The following is a 14,184-nucleotide window of genomic DNA, read 5'->3' as shown; positions in this document are numbered from 1 at the left end:
GAAAAGACCTCAGGCCTTCCACCAACTGCAAGGCTGAAATGGCCACCTGGAGCCACCCCTCGGCAGCATCACAGGACCCAGGGCTAGGAAGCACCCACAGACACAAAGGTCTTGCCATCACAGGATGCAGCTCGCAGTGCTTAACACACAGCATCAGCTCTGCAGTGCTGCGTGCTCATCAGTTACTTACATAGAGATTGGTACAAATTAAGTGCGGTGAATTGCAGTGACAGTGATGAGGAATGAGTAAGAGATAAATAATAGCGTATGTATTGTTAGCAAGTATCAGTCTGGTGAAGTTGTCTTCAACTTTTTAAATCTGTAGAAAGCAAGTTTCCCAGTCTTCTTAACCAGCAATCTTTAATTCTCCTTACTTCTAATTCTCCTCTTACCCACATGCATGCATAAACACGCACTCAGCCCCAACATCACACCACCACGCCTAACTGACAAATTGCGCTACTGCATCACAGCCAACTCCAAGAGGTTCTCTTAGAAAACCCACACATTAGGATCCTAATGCAAACATTGATCTGTTTTCCAGACTGTTTGCTGAAGAGGCCATGCTGCACTTCTGCTTGCAACCATCTGATACTGTAGAACAACTCCTAACAGGCTAACAGAGGACAAACATCAAGATGTGAGTTTCCTCCACTCCTACAGCAGATACATTAATCTAGCAGTTAATGGCAATCCAAGCACCAATTCAGCGCTCTGCCAGCACACCAGAGCCACAGCCAGAAAATAGTGGTGAGTGAAAACACTTGCCACATCCTCACGCTCCTCTGCTATGACATGCCAGGAGTCATGCTTTGTGCAGAAGCAGATGTAATACATCTTAAGAGACAGGCAACCCTCTAAAACCTCCTTTCTAGGAGAACTGAGTGCAACAGGGATTGCTAGGCTTTAATAGTTTAAAACAGACAGGCTCCAACATACACATACACTAAATTTCCAGGCTAATGTTAACTCATCTCCTCCTTCAGCTCCATTGCCTAAACAGATGTGCACTATATCCCAACTGAATGCAAATTAATGGATTTCCTGGTAGTGAGGCTTTCTGTTCCTGAGGGAGCATTCCAGCAGATGTTCCAGCCATGCTGGCCAGTCTGTGTTCTCAGCCAGCACAACCGTTACCAAAGTCTGCACACTTTCCTCTGCTTTACTTAGTGCAAGATGGCAAGTTTCTTTACTGGTGTTGGAAGCTGAATCCACCTTTCCTTCTTTCAAGATACAGCATTAATAATGCGATATATTACTACTTACTGCATGTAACAGTCATGTGCTATGATCAAAAAAGACCAGAAAAAAAATCATAAGAGAACAAGAAACGAGCCAGGTTTCTGATAAGAATGCTTACATTTGAACACAACTTCTGATTTGATCATATCACGTACACTTGGACTCCAGTACTGACATGTCAACAAAACAAACTCAGGAAATACCCTTTGATAGCATAAAACCACACACATATCTAATCAAAACCTAATGCCCTTAACTGCTGTGTTGAAGGTTCAGAATCAGCTTCACTGCCATTTTAGTCACTGATCATCTTAAATGCAAAAAGCACGGGGCAGACAGTAAATCCAGCTCTTTCCACACCTGGTTACTCTGAAGTGAGGAAATATGTGGTCAGATCAGAGTTAGTCCCCTGATTTCAACAACTAATCAGAATTTATTTCAGTTGTTAATTCAACTGTATGTATATGAGGGTCCACAGATATTAAGCCATCTCAAAAGATTTTCATCAGTCTCAACATAAGCTCTCAACACTTAGTTGTGATCAGTCCTGTAACACATTCCATGCACACCTCAAAGACAGTTTCCAAGCCCAGCTACTGAGGAAGGAGAAGCAGCTGAAAAAAAATCATGCAGTCGTACCAGCCTTGTCTAGTAGCAAAAGCATGCATAAATATTTGTGCAACTGTACATTCTGAAACGGACGTTCCTTACTATATAAAATAATGCAGAAAAACATTTCCTTGTCTGAATTATGGAGCTTTCGTTCTGTTCTTCCTTCTACTGCTTAACTTTATTTTCAGCAATGTTTCTGCCAACGAGTTCTTTTCCTTTAGCTGACAGATGTCACTGCTTCTTTTCTCTCAGCCCCCCCACTTACAGCTGAAATGCTACCACATACTGTTCTGAAGTGGCAACTTGGGATGCAATACCATGAAGTGAGAAAACCAGAACAACACTGGGTCACAACAGTGAAAGCAGACCAGATGGACTGAGGGAGAGTAAAGCATAAATACTGTGTTTGTTTTTTTAGGCTGCGGGGACATGTTTGCTTTTGTGTGTGTGCGTGTAGTAGAAATTGGCAGGAGGCGGTGGGATGAAAGTGGAAGGAGAGAAAAGAAGCCTCTGATAAGATGTCATAAAAAAAGTAAATTTTCATCTCGAGCAAACAGCTCGCCTTCACTTTCAAAAATAAATTTCTCCACATAGAAACAGTTTGGGTGGCAGCTCAACAAGCATTTCCCCATGTGGGTCTGTGATTTTACAGAGCACTCCAAGATGTTTCCAATTTTCTACCAAGCACATAATTTTCCACAGTTTAGTCCTACAGAAGTTAAATTGTATTTTTTTCCCCCTTTTGTTTGCTTACCCTGATATTTCAGGAAGGGAAGAGAAAAAAAAATTAAGTTACGCAAAGTGATTACAGTGGCAAACCTCCCTGCAAACACCTTGTCAGCCAGAACTAAGAGACAAGGAAAGGATACACAACACTGCACCCAGGATGCAAGAAAAGTCTGCTTTTTCCCCTCAAAGCAAAAGGATCACTCTACAGCCACCAAGCAGTGCCACAAATGTTATTCCTTACTTTTTCACGCTGAGCTCTCACTGCTAAATACCATTCTCCATTTTTCTACCCAAAACCCTTTTGGAACTCACAAACTCTACAGGTGTTTTATACAGCTTAAATGATTTAATATAAAACATTTGGAAAAAAATTGCATCTCCAACCTTCATGCTTAATTCAACATTTTACTGGACTTTCTTTAAAGAATTCATAACAAGGTTTTAATAGATGGAAGTACACTAAGTTTCAAGTGAAGATGCGTATCAGGGGGATTGGAGATTCATGATCCTTGAGGTCCCTTCCAATCCTGGCCATTCTGTGATTCTGTGATATCAATCAGACAATTCTGGAGCACGGAGAGAGTGGATGACTGAGGTAGAATGAAAACAACTACATCAAAATACAGCTGACAAACAAGACAATGAAAAAATACTGCTCAGGCAGCAGACCTAGAGCTCAAGAGTGTTCCAACATTAATATCGAAGAAGCTCACAACTGAAGATTTTATAGGGAGAAAGAATAAGACAAGAAATTTTGTATGATCTCATTGTTTTTAACTCATATGGATTAAAAGGAAAACCTAAAAGGAAAAATTCTTATGAAGTTCTTATGATTCAAATAATCCTTATGGATTAAAATCACTCCAGACAAAGCATTTAAGGACATAATCATAAACTATCTTGATCTTTTAATAACAGTGCTTAGAGATTAAAAAACTGGACTAATTTTAGGATTAGGAATAGGAAGACTCTCTCCAACTTTAAAGCAACAGAAATATTCCTGACTTTGAATAAATGAAAGAAACTGGAATTTTTACAGCTATTTATGGGCAAATTGTAAGGTAAATTACTAACATTTCTTCTCATTGCATTAAAGGATTCCACAAGCTGCTTTTTTGCACTGAAAAAGGATGTTTCAGCATGTCATCATGGTGATCAAGAGATTAGGAAAGTTGTTTTTCATTATATTTTGCAAGAAAGAAAGTTAAAAAATAGACTGAAAGCCCCAGTCCATCCTAAGACTTAGAAGAGATCCCCAAACCCAGCAAAAGAAGTACACAAGTGATTTTCACACCTGCAAGAGTCCCTTGTACAAACAAATCTTAACATACTTCATTAATTTAGATAAACTAAAAAGTAGATAGCATGGATAAGAAGTTTTCTGATGTGGACACAAGTACATAACCTTTTTCTCCTCCTCTCCTCACATCTACCCAAACGTGACATCCATCTCTAAGCCTAATATATGACACCACCTTAAGTCATTCTCAATTTTACATTTGGCGTTTGACCGCTGAAAGGCATAGCTCTGGCACTTGCTAAGAAGCATAGTTTCATACTTTTTAGATCAACTTTTTTCCAGTTATGAACAAAAAGCCTTTCAGTGTTACATAGCAATCCTACGTGTGCAACTTGGTTTCAGGGAATTCTATCTCCTTAGGACACACTACAACTACTGTAACTACTGAGAGTTAAGGAAAATTGCTTTGAACTTATTCAGAAAATATTTTTAATGAAAAAATAGAATTGACTTCAGCTTACAATCCAAGCGACCAAATCACTTAGCACTCTGAGAAGAAATGTTTATTATATAAAAATTGAATCTGTTAGCTCATTTCATGAAGCAGATACTTCAGACTCACTCACTGCTGTTAACCACAACTCAGCCTGTTACATCACATCTTGCAGTCTGTCCAAGAGAAAAACAAGCAGCTCTCAACAGCAGCCCTGTCCAGAGGAAAGTCAAGAAGTGCTTTGTATTTAACAAGAAAGCTCTCATCATGTGGATGCCTAACGACCATCTCTTGTCAACATGATCTTCAACACACTAAATGTAATGTAGTCTTTAGACAACTGAAAATATAGTACAGGATTTAAGGAAAGATCCAAACATGTTCATGTTCAAAACATTCATTACATCTTACAGGAAAAGTTTGTGAAGAACAGAAGACATTTAAGTATTTAAGTACATCTGTGTAACAAAATTAACTTACTTGAATTTCTTGGACTTTGCTGGGAATGGCAGATAATTAAAACAAAAAAGAAATTCTCAATAAATTGGGTTTCAATAGATTTGCAGGTTTCTACATCCAAATTTTCCATAAAGGTCACAACAACAGAAGACAGGAGAGTTGAGTAACAATAAAAAGAATAAATTCGCAAGTATATGTTATTAAGTAAGAGTATACCATATAATAGGAGGAAAACAACCCAAACTATCTAAGCTGAACATTAAATGAAGTTTTAAGAAATATTTATTTCTAGTTGCTTTAGAACATGTTGAACCTGGGTCAAAGTATAACATTTCTTCCTACAAATTTGTTCTTGGCAAGCTTCTGGAATACAATCCAATTTAGGTGGCTAGACAAATGGTTGAAAATACAAGCTGCATCTCCAAAGCAGAGTATTTACTGGAACTAAAATTTCAACAGTCACCCATTTCAAAATAACAGTGCTATTTTATTCCATTGCTCTAGTTTCTGTATTTAAGATGTTTTCTTTATTATCAGAAAGGGTGAGATTGCAATTCGTTTGACATCTAATTTGAAAGAAAGACAGCAAAACATCTGAACACATATCTTGTGTCTCCTGAATAAATCTTGTTTACAAACATTGGTATTTACCAACCATTGATGCAATTAGATGAGCACTTTCACTGAAATGAAAGTTGCTACTATTACTTATAAAGAGAAATAAGAAACAACAGCAATGCAAAAAAAAAAGTGTATTACATCTAAAGACAATCAAACCCATTCTAGCTGATGAGTTACTACAGTTTTACTGAATCAGCAGCAGCACCAGAGCTGCAGAGCTGGTATTTTTGTTAAACTGTAACAACCTCGTGCCACTAAAACAGCATCATTCCCACCACCAAAATGCTTAGAGGGATGTATACGTAGTTCTCTACACATTCAAGAAGCCCAATTAGAAACCTGCAGTCACATGAGACAGATCTTTAGAGCAATAGTACTGCTTGAAATCAATGCTGAGCCTGTGCTTTTGGAGGAGAAAACACCTGAGGGGAATCAGGTCTCTGGGTAAGTGCTGAATGAAATTAGACAAAACCTTCACTACATATGCAGATCTCAGCTGTCCAGCCAGTTATGGATAGTAATGATACAATCCTTTAAAACAGAACGATTTCTCCCTGCAGACAATTTTCACAATCTGCTATGAATGATATGGCCACAACCACAGAAGTATTTTCAGAGGAAAGCCAGCAGCACGACACTGAACGTGGCACCATTCTCACTTGCTACATGGAATATTTTATAGCCACGATGGATGCAGGTGGAAGGCAGTCAGCTTTTCAGTTCTCTGCAGGATTTAATAAAGTGTACAAGCTTCCTTTACAGAAGTCTGAGCTGTACTTAGTATACTGTAAGGCACAAAACTTATAAACTATTTTGAGTAGGTGGAAAACAGCCTCTCTTTTTCCAACATCCCTTGACAGCTGTAGAACAGCTTGTACTGGCAAACTGAGGAATAGCTCTACTTCAGCTGTGGCCCCTTGCAAAACTAAATGAAGAAGAAAAAAAAGAAAAAAAGCTAGAAATGCAGAATACAGCCAGAAGCAGCAGCATAAGGAAAGTGAATCAGTAATACCATATTGTTGCTCTTAAATTCCAAGGAGGAGAGAGAAGATACACACACACTGCCTCCAAATCCAGGAAATAATATGAAAAAGTCCTGAGCTGATATTCTACGTGACATAACAGTTCAATAACCTGGTAATACTGAAGGACAGCTGAAGAACCCAAAAAGCTCTCCTCATTGCTTATACCCTGTCATTAACAACAATGCACCTTTTCTTCAGCCTCTCTCACTCCGAAGGTCCTCTCGATAGCTCTAGTCTACCTGCACCAAAGAAAGCTTAAGAAAGCCTGTTGGTTCTAATCCACCTTCTTCAATGACTCCATGCCTTTTGTAAATCAACTAAATTGGTGGAAATGCATTCTTTTGCAAAGTACATTTTGTTAAGGCAATACTCTCATTCAAGGTTTGTTAGCAAAAGTAGCTTCATTTTCAGTGCTAAAAGCAAACCTTTACTCCTTCTGCAGTGCAGCTCCAAAGTAAATGTTAATATCTTGGCAAATTTAATTATTTACAACATCAAATGCTTTAATTTCAGAGTTGTCATGGATTTGCTTTCCCTTCTTGAAGGATGCAGCTAGAACTTACACAAGCTATTTCCTTGCTGAAGTTATCCTTAAATGAACCATGAAGTGAAGTCTGAAGCCTGCCTTTACCAGACAGAAAATCACACCTTAGGTCTCAAAATCTCTGTTTATGTCAGCATGCAACACAACAGAACAGCAAAACAAAACGATAGGCTTTGAGGACCTGACGTTCACACCACAGGCATTTCAGCTCAGGGATGTACGGGGTGTGCATATTAATAGCAGGGGACAGTGCTGTGCATTGTATCTAGTCCACCTTACTGACTAAATGCCAACAGTCTGAGAACATTTCCTGCATTCCTGGAATGTTTTAATTGAAAGGGAATCCAGTTTGTGATCTCCAAGGTACCCTGCAATACAAGTTGAAGTGTTACTAGCAAGGTTACAATTCACTTCAAAGAGCAGTTCACATTCAAAGCAATGTTTGGGAACATCCCATACTATCCTGAACTACCAAACTCACCACAGAAATGACCAGAAAAAAAGAAACACAAACATAATTCAATTGCCTGCAGTTACCCTCTCGAGAAACAAAACAGAAATTTTAATGACCAAATAGGTATACGAAAAGCTACATTTCCTTTACAAGTGTTTTTGTTATAGAATGGCACAGAGCTGCAGATTTACTAAGTCAGAATATGCCAGAATTTAGCTTAAGTTTGAATGAATGTAACTATATCAGAAAGGGTTGCTGGAATTCCTGCAGCACAGTAACATGCTAAAGCTGCTCAGATCACATGCTATCCATTAACCACTGCATTCTGAACTTGTGAAGGACAAAATTAGATGACTTGCTTCATTGGGAAATTAAACTAGAAAAATGAAAGAGGCAGCAATTTTGTATTCACATTTTAGGTATAACAGGTTAAAGATAAATAACATGATCCGATAGGAAAAATAAAGCTGAGATCTTCTAATTATGGGTAAGAATTTGAAAAAAAAAAAAAAACCAACCAGTAATTCATCCACATTGCAATTTATGTACTTACAGAATAACAGATACGGGAAGGAAATTGTAGAGAAAACAACTGTAAGAAAGAGGGGGAAAAACTTGAAAACCTGAGAAAAAAATCACTATAACAGAAAGACAGAAGCGTTAAGTTAATCAAGAAATTAAAAGGTGAGAAAGAAAACAAATGCACCAAATGAAGACTTGAGGTAAAAAGAAAAAAATTCAATGCAATCCCAAGGTAGAGTTAACAAAACACACATTGGACAGACAACAAGATGCTAGAAAATTATCCTGAAAAGACAAGGGCTTAACTAACTGAATGGCTGAACACACCAGGTCACGAAAGACTGAAAAAAAACCACCAGATAAAGAACAGTAAATACTATTAAATCAACATTATGATTGATATGTCAACAGATAAAAGTGAGTTTTCATGGCCAAGCCACACTTGGCCTAATAAACTAATAAATTCTCATATACAAATTGGACTGTAAACATCAATTGAGGAAAACTGTTTGTCAAGGAGTTTTTGGCATTTCCTGGTATTCTTAGAAGCGGCAGAGCTTTCACCCTGAGTGAGGAACAAGTTGGGTTTTTCCTTTATGAGAAACCTGCAGCCAGTGATTAGACTTCCCGTTTTATGATATTTCTTCAATAAATTCTCCAAGATAAGTGGAAACCCCCTCAGATACTATTCCTCACTATTATTGCTACCCTTACTGATACATCAACCTCAAAAAAAATATATCTCTACAGTCAGATCTCTAAGCACTCCAAACACTTGTATCAATGTACACTATAAGGGTCTTGCCTATAGCGCAACAAAAAGAAGTATCCCATTACATGTGCATACATTCACATGTGTGACCAGTTCTACAGCTCTCCATAGTCATTAGAGATAAGACACAACGCTAGCTTTGCACAAGACACTGTGGGTCTGTGCTAAGGGAGGAACCAACATCTACCATCTCATGAACGACTTAAGTTGGTAAACATCACCGAGCACCAATTCAGAGTTCCTTTAAACTTAAATTTTGCAGAACTTTAATACTTTCACATGTTCCAAAACAGCCACTGTCTTCAAAATGTTTTGAGCACTGACTCATGTAGACAGAGATACTAAGAAATACTGTACTTCCACATATCTAACCACAAATGACAGATGAGGTACAATTAAATATCCTTAGTAGACTTCAGCAACTTCCATGTAGTCACTCCACATGTATTTTGAGAACAAACTCCTCTCACTGGTCTGACAATGCATTAGGAAGTATGTTTATTGATACTGAGTGTAGGCTACTAGCCAAGTGTTCTTGCAAAGAATGTCAATAAGCTTTTTTCATACTTTTAAATCTAAAGTCAGATGAAAATAATGTTTGTAAACTCACATTTAGTCCACATTTGTAGATCAGAAGTACGAAGGAAGTGAAATTTTCTACAAGAGTCACCTGGCTGGTCTCCATCTGGCTCAAGCACAACTCAATTTTCCAGCCTATGTACTACTTTCAAAGTTCATACACACTTATTTTTTCAGGCTCTCGAATTCTACTTTGATAACAAAATCTGCTTTCTGAAGGTTAGCAAACATCAGAAGCTGCAAAGCTTTCATATCTCGTACTGGGACTCATCCATACCGTTATGTTTTAACAGGTGGCTGCGTAGTGAGTGTCAAACTAAAAAACACTGATTTGCATAACATCCTTTCTTCATTTTTATATAACCACATACCAAGAAGCACATATCGTTAGAGAACAGAATGATTTTGGTGTGTATCAGATTTTTTAGATTTTCTTTATCGAGTATGATTTAAATACTTCAGCCTTTGTTTCTTCCCCTTTGCATTGGAACTTTAATCTCCATAAGAAGAAAACAGTCCACCAAATACTTGGCTTAGAGATGGAACAACATTTTGGAGATCATCTGAAAGAGCAAGGCTTCAGTTTGTAAGGTCTGTTACTCACAAAGCTTCATGCCATGCCAAGAGAAAAGCTTCCATCCAAACACCAGAGTTGCTTTCCAGTGTATCAACTTAATGCTCACAGCACGCTTGCAGCTTCCACTGACTGCAGTAGCTTGTTGTCATTGATGACTACAATCCAGAGGTCACTGAAGTTAAGAACGAATGGCTTGTTAGGCTCTAACATAGAGTTTGTTGCATAGTATTAAATTCACTGTGCTTTCATCACATCATGGCCTGATTGCTCGAGTTTTTCAATTCAAACAGGATGAAAACTCAATTTTACTGCATGCCAATGAAGAAAGAAACCTAGTAGTAAGTATCTTCCTCCACTTCAACTGACCTTCCAGTCTTTGAAGGAGACAGGGAGAACTACTACATGACTTTCCTATACTTTCAAAACAAAGACAAAATCCCATATAGCACCATATACTTAAAACGAAACAAAACCCAAGAAACTTATAATGGTAAATCTTATCATCTAGCTTTTGGGCAATATGATGTACTAGATATAAAACTCCATAAAAAGCATACAATTTTCCATTGAAGACTGGCCACCTCTATGACAACCATCAACAATCAAACAGAACCATTTTCAGCAGTTAAGAAAAAAGTTTTGTGGAGAAAAACCATTATGTGTATTTATGAAAAACATGCACAACATGAGACAAGTAATTTTCTTGTAAGCGCACAGACATTTAGAAAAACAACATACAGGACTTTTTGTGAAATGTGCTTTACAAAAGCACAGAAGCATTTAAGACTACATAGTAATGAAAAGATCAGCTCTTAGATACCTTTCCTCACTTCAGTTAAAATTTCAATCTTTTTTGGGAATAGGGGAAAAAAGGAGTCTGAAGGACAAAGGTGGGAACCAAGAATAATGAAGATCTAATATTAGCAGCGACTGAAGGACAAACACCTAAAAAATTTCATGAGCAAACTGAAGTGACATTGTAAACACTGCAAGAGAATAAACATCAGTGATTTAAAATGGAAACCAGCAAGCCTTAGAGAAGTGTCAGCAAAAACACTAACAAGACACTCTGCACACTACAGCCAGCTCCAAGGAACCCATTTGCAGAGAACAAAAACAGATAATTGTCCCCTTTAAAAAATAAAAAGGGGAATAAGGGGGGTAGATGGAGAGGGCAAGAGAATCTTGACAATAATTCATTCTTAAGCTTAATGTTCCAGAACTATGAAAAGTCACCCACTGAATTCAACTTATTTTACATAAAAGTACATTTCTTATTTTCCCTCCTCCACTGAACTGTTCCATTTTAACATGGTGAAAGAGTTGCAGAAGATCAGGTTTGGAAAGGTAAGTTAACTAAATGCCTGTTGTGACATTTTCTTAAGAAAAGCAAATCAAATAAGCTAATTGAGGCCACATAGAAGAGTAGCAACACCTAGGTTTCAGCAGATTGTGTAATCCTATGTATATCAACCGGAAAAAAAAAATAAGACAAACAAAAGGAATAATAATATTTATAGGGAGATATGGCTTGTTACAAATTCCAATGAAACAAGATCGTCCATTTAACTGATTTAAGTTTCCAGTGAAAACAGGAGGGAGAATTCAGATGTCTAATAGTATCACTGAAGACATAGTACTTCAGAGGTTGTGAGTGAATATACAACATTAAGGGACACAATACAAAACTGCATATATTTAAACAAGGGAGAGATACAAGTAGGAATAGTTAACTAACCAGTATGTCACCTCCCCCTGTTACACTTCAAATCTTAAAAACTGGCAGCTTGAGTGATGAGTAAGAAATGAAATGTCACCTAAAAGAGTGGAAATGATTAGGTTAAACAATAAGCAGGTTGATCCTACCACCTACCATCTGTTAGTGACAATGCTGTTTGTAGCTGTATTCATGCTGAAGTGCTATTGGAGAATGTGTGACTACCTAAATCAAATTCCCAACAAAATTGTGAAGAGTCCCAATTTCATTAATCACTCTTGAGAAAGTCAAACTGCAAGTCACGTATACGTGATTATGGCTAGAAAATTAAATTCTAGTTATCTGAACACATCAAACGGTACAAACAACAGAGTCTGTAGAACATAAGAGGGGAGAAAAGTCCTTTGCTTGAATTTTAGTTTATCATAGAGGTTAAAGAATCCCACAGAAATTCTTTGTTTAATGCAAAGTACTGTCCATGACAGTTTTTACCATTTCTACTCTTTAGCCCATATCATCAGGATTTCTTATAATTAACAAAGAACAATAAGGCAACTTCTATGAAAACTCCTGTTAATTATGGCAACTGTCAACAAAGCAAAAATTAGGAGCGTTAAAGAAATCTCAATAGATGCTCAAAGAGGCATCTATGAGATTTCTGAATACATCCAAAAGCACAATTCCCACTGCACCTAATGAGACTCCGAAGGTGTCTGAACACCTTCTAGAAATCAGCCTCTCAGGATACGTCTGAGAATACTTTGCACCTGTAGCTCTCTCATCAACATGGCACTGTGGGCTTTTAGCACCTCTAAAAATGCCGACACATGAAGTCACTTCTGATTATCTCCATCTGTGCGCTCTTATTCTTGTATAGAAGTATCTCATCTCTGTTTATAATTTAAACCACAAGCCTGGACCTAGGGCTCACACAGAGACAGGAATACTAACAGCAATTTATAGAACAGTAGGAGTGAGGTCTGAATTTTCCAGCACCAGTTTTTTCTTCTTTCCAGAATGAGTTTTCTGTCTTTTCAATACTAAAAAAAAAAACAAACATCAGAGACTTTCTTTATGATTTGGTACATTATACAGTGATAAAGTCAACCTAAATCACAGGCGTAGCTCAAGCACACACAAGAAAAGAAAGCCTTTCTGTGGGTTTGAGAATCAATAATGAAAACTCATTTTCACCTACTGCTTATCTACCTAGATGTAGGAAAATCCTCATTTTAAGTCTTACATATTCTTTATTGTCCTCATAACAAGAAATCATGGTTTACTGCTACGTTCTTTATATTGTATTGGTTTTCCAGCTGAATACAGATTTTTTTTTTATAGTATATGCTATATATTTAAGTTATGAACTTAAATACATTCCTGGCATAGTCAATATATACATTCGAATGCAAACAAATGTAACAAGAGTTCTAATGCCAAATAACATTCTGAATGGAAAATGATTTGACAACAAAGGAAATACATACATGACAGATATCAAGGGAAGTCATTTTCCATGCCACATTTTTTGAGATGGGGCTCCTTAATTTTGATATTCAGGAAAATCTGATCAATCTAAGGACTAGATATGCCCAGAAAAGGTATGTTTATTTAGTAATCTTTTTTCTTTGGTATCATCTTCAAGACTCTCACAGTAACAGATGGAATTAAAGTTGTGGCTCATAGGTTAAGTCAGACTAAACTTGTAGGACAGTGTTCATTTAAACCACAGCCAGATTGGTCAGAATACTTCAAGGGCACTGCAAATCTCTGCCACCAGTTAGCTCAGCTAAGGTGTGTGTGGGTCAGTCACTCAAACCCAAAGATGTAACAGTGCTATAACTTCCTCATGTTTGGCAGACTCTAAGTGAATTCAGTAACATACGCTATTGCCAGGATTTCTTTACCAAAATGTGAGTAAACTGCCCCTGCAGGGGAATTTGTTGCTGTTCTACAAAGTTAATGTTATCAAGAAATGTGGCTTCCTGAAAACACAAGATTGATAATGATCTTGCAGGAGTTGCACCAGGCATAGACTGCTATTCTGTTCTGCTGAAACTCATTAGCATTGCACAGCTGATGCCACACAATGACAGCGACAGCCTCAAGGGATCTGATGAACTGTACAGGTTGCAGTGAAGGTAGGAAGAAAAAGATTCAAGGACAAACTTTAAAAAGAGAATATAACACATGTTATGCTTTGTAAACAGAAGCAGCTTTTGTGAAAAGTGGAAGCAGGAGAATGTTTTCTTCTCCTGATAAGTTCCCTGGCAGGCTTACCTCTGAGAGCTCAATGCATGTCACAGTGAGCCTCAGCAGAACTGTGCAGAGATCAGCTCCTAATTACCTGAACAGGGTACAGCACCCTCAGTATTCAGATATGAGTTCCAGCCTGTATATCCGAGAGTGTCAGTTAGTAGTAAGCTGCTGGTAAGTAACTGAAATACTCCTATCCCTTACTGCCACCAGCCCTGAATACAGCCATCACAGCCCTAGCAGAAGCAGTCAGAGCTCATGGGTGTTTTCCTCTGAGCAACAACCAATATGCTGAGGCCATCTTACTCTTCTGGTTTCTGAACTAGTAGAACGCTCTCCTAT

General features: G+C 37.7%; 1 long non-coding RNA gene across 1 annotated transcript in view; it reads right to left on the bottom strand.

Annotated features, from left to right (window-relative positions):
- Positions 1-7,951: 7,951 nt before the first annotated feature.
- LOC104911849 overlaps positions 7,952-14,184 on the bottom strand; it is a 30,558-nt gene continuing 24,325 nt past the window's right edge. The window contains exon 3 of the long non-coding RNA XR_794216.3: positions 7,952-10,041. This is a non-coding gene — a long non-coding RNA (uncharacterized LOC104911849). The remainder of the gene's footprint in view (positions 10,042-14,184) is intronic.

The sequence above is a fragment of the Meleagris gallopavo genome, chromosome 7, assembly GCF_000146605.3.
Source record: "Meleagris gallopavo isolate NT-WF06-2002-E0010 breed Aviagen turkey brand Nicholas breeding stock chromosome 7, Turkey_5.1, whole genome shotgun sequence".
NCBI classification, from domain to species: Eukaryota; Metazoa; Chordata; class Aves; order Galliformes; family Phasianidae; genus Meleagris; species Meleagris gallopavo.
Note: the sequence above shows the minus strand (reverse complement) of the source record. Positions and strands in the feature narration are given on the sequence as shown.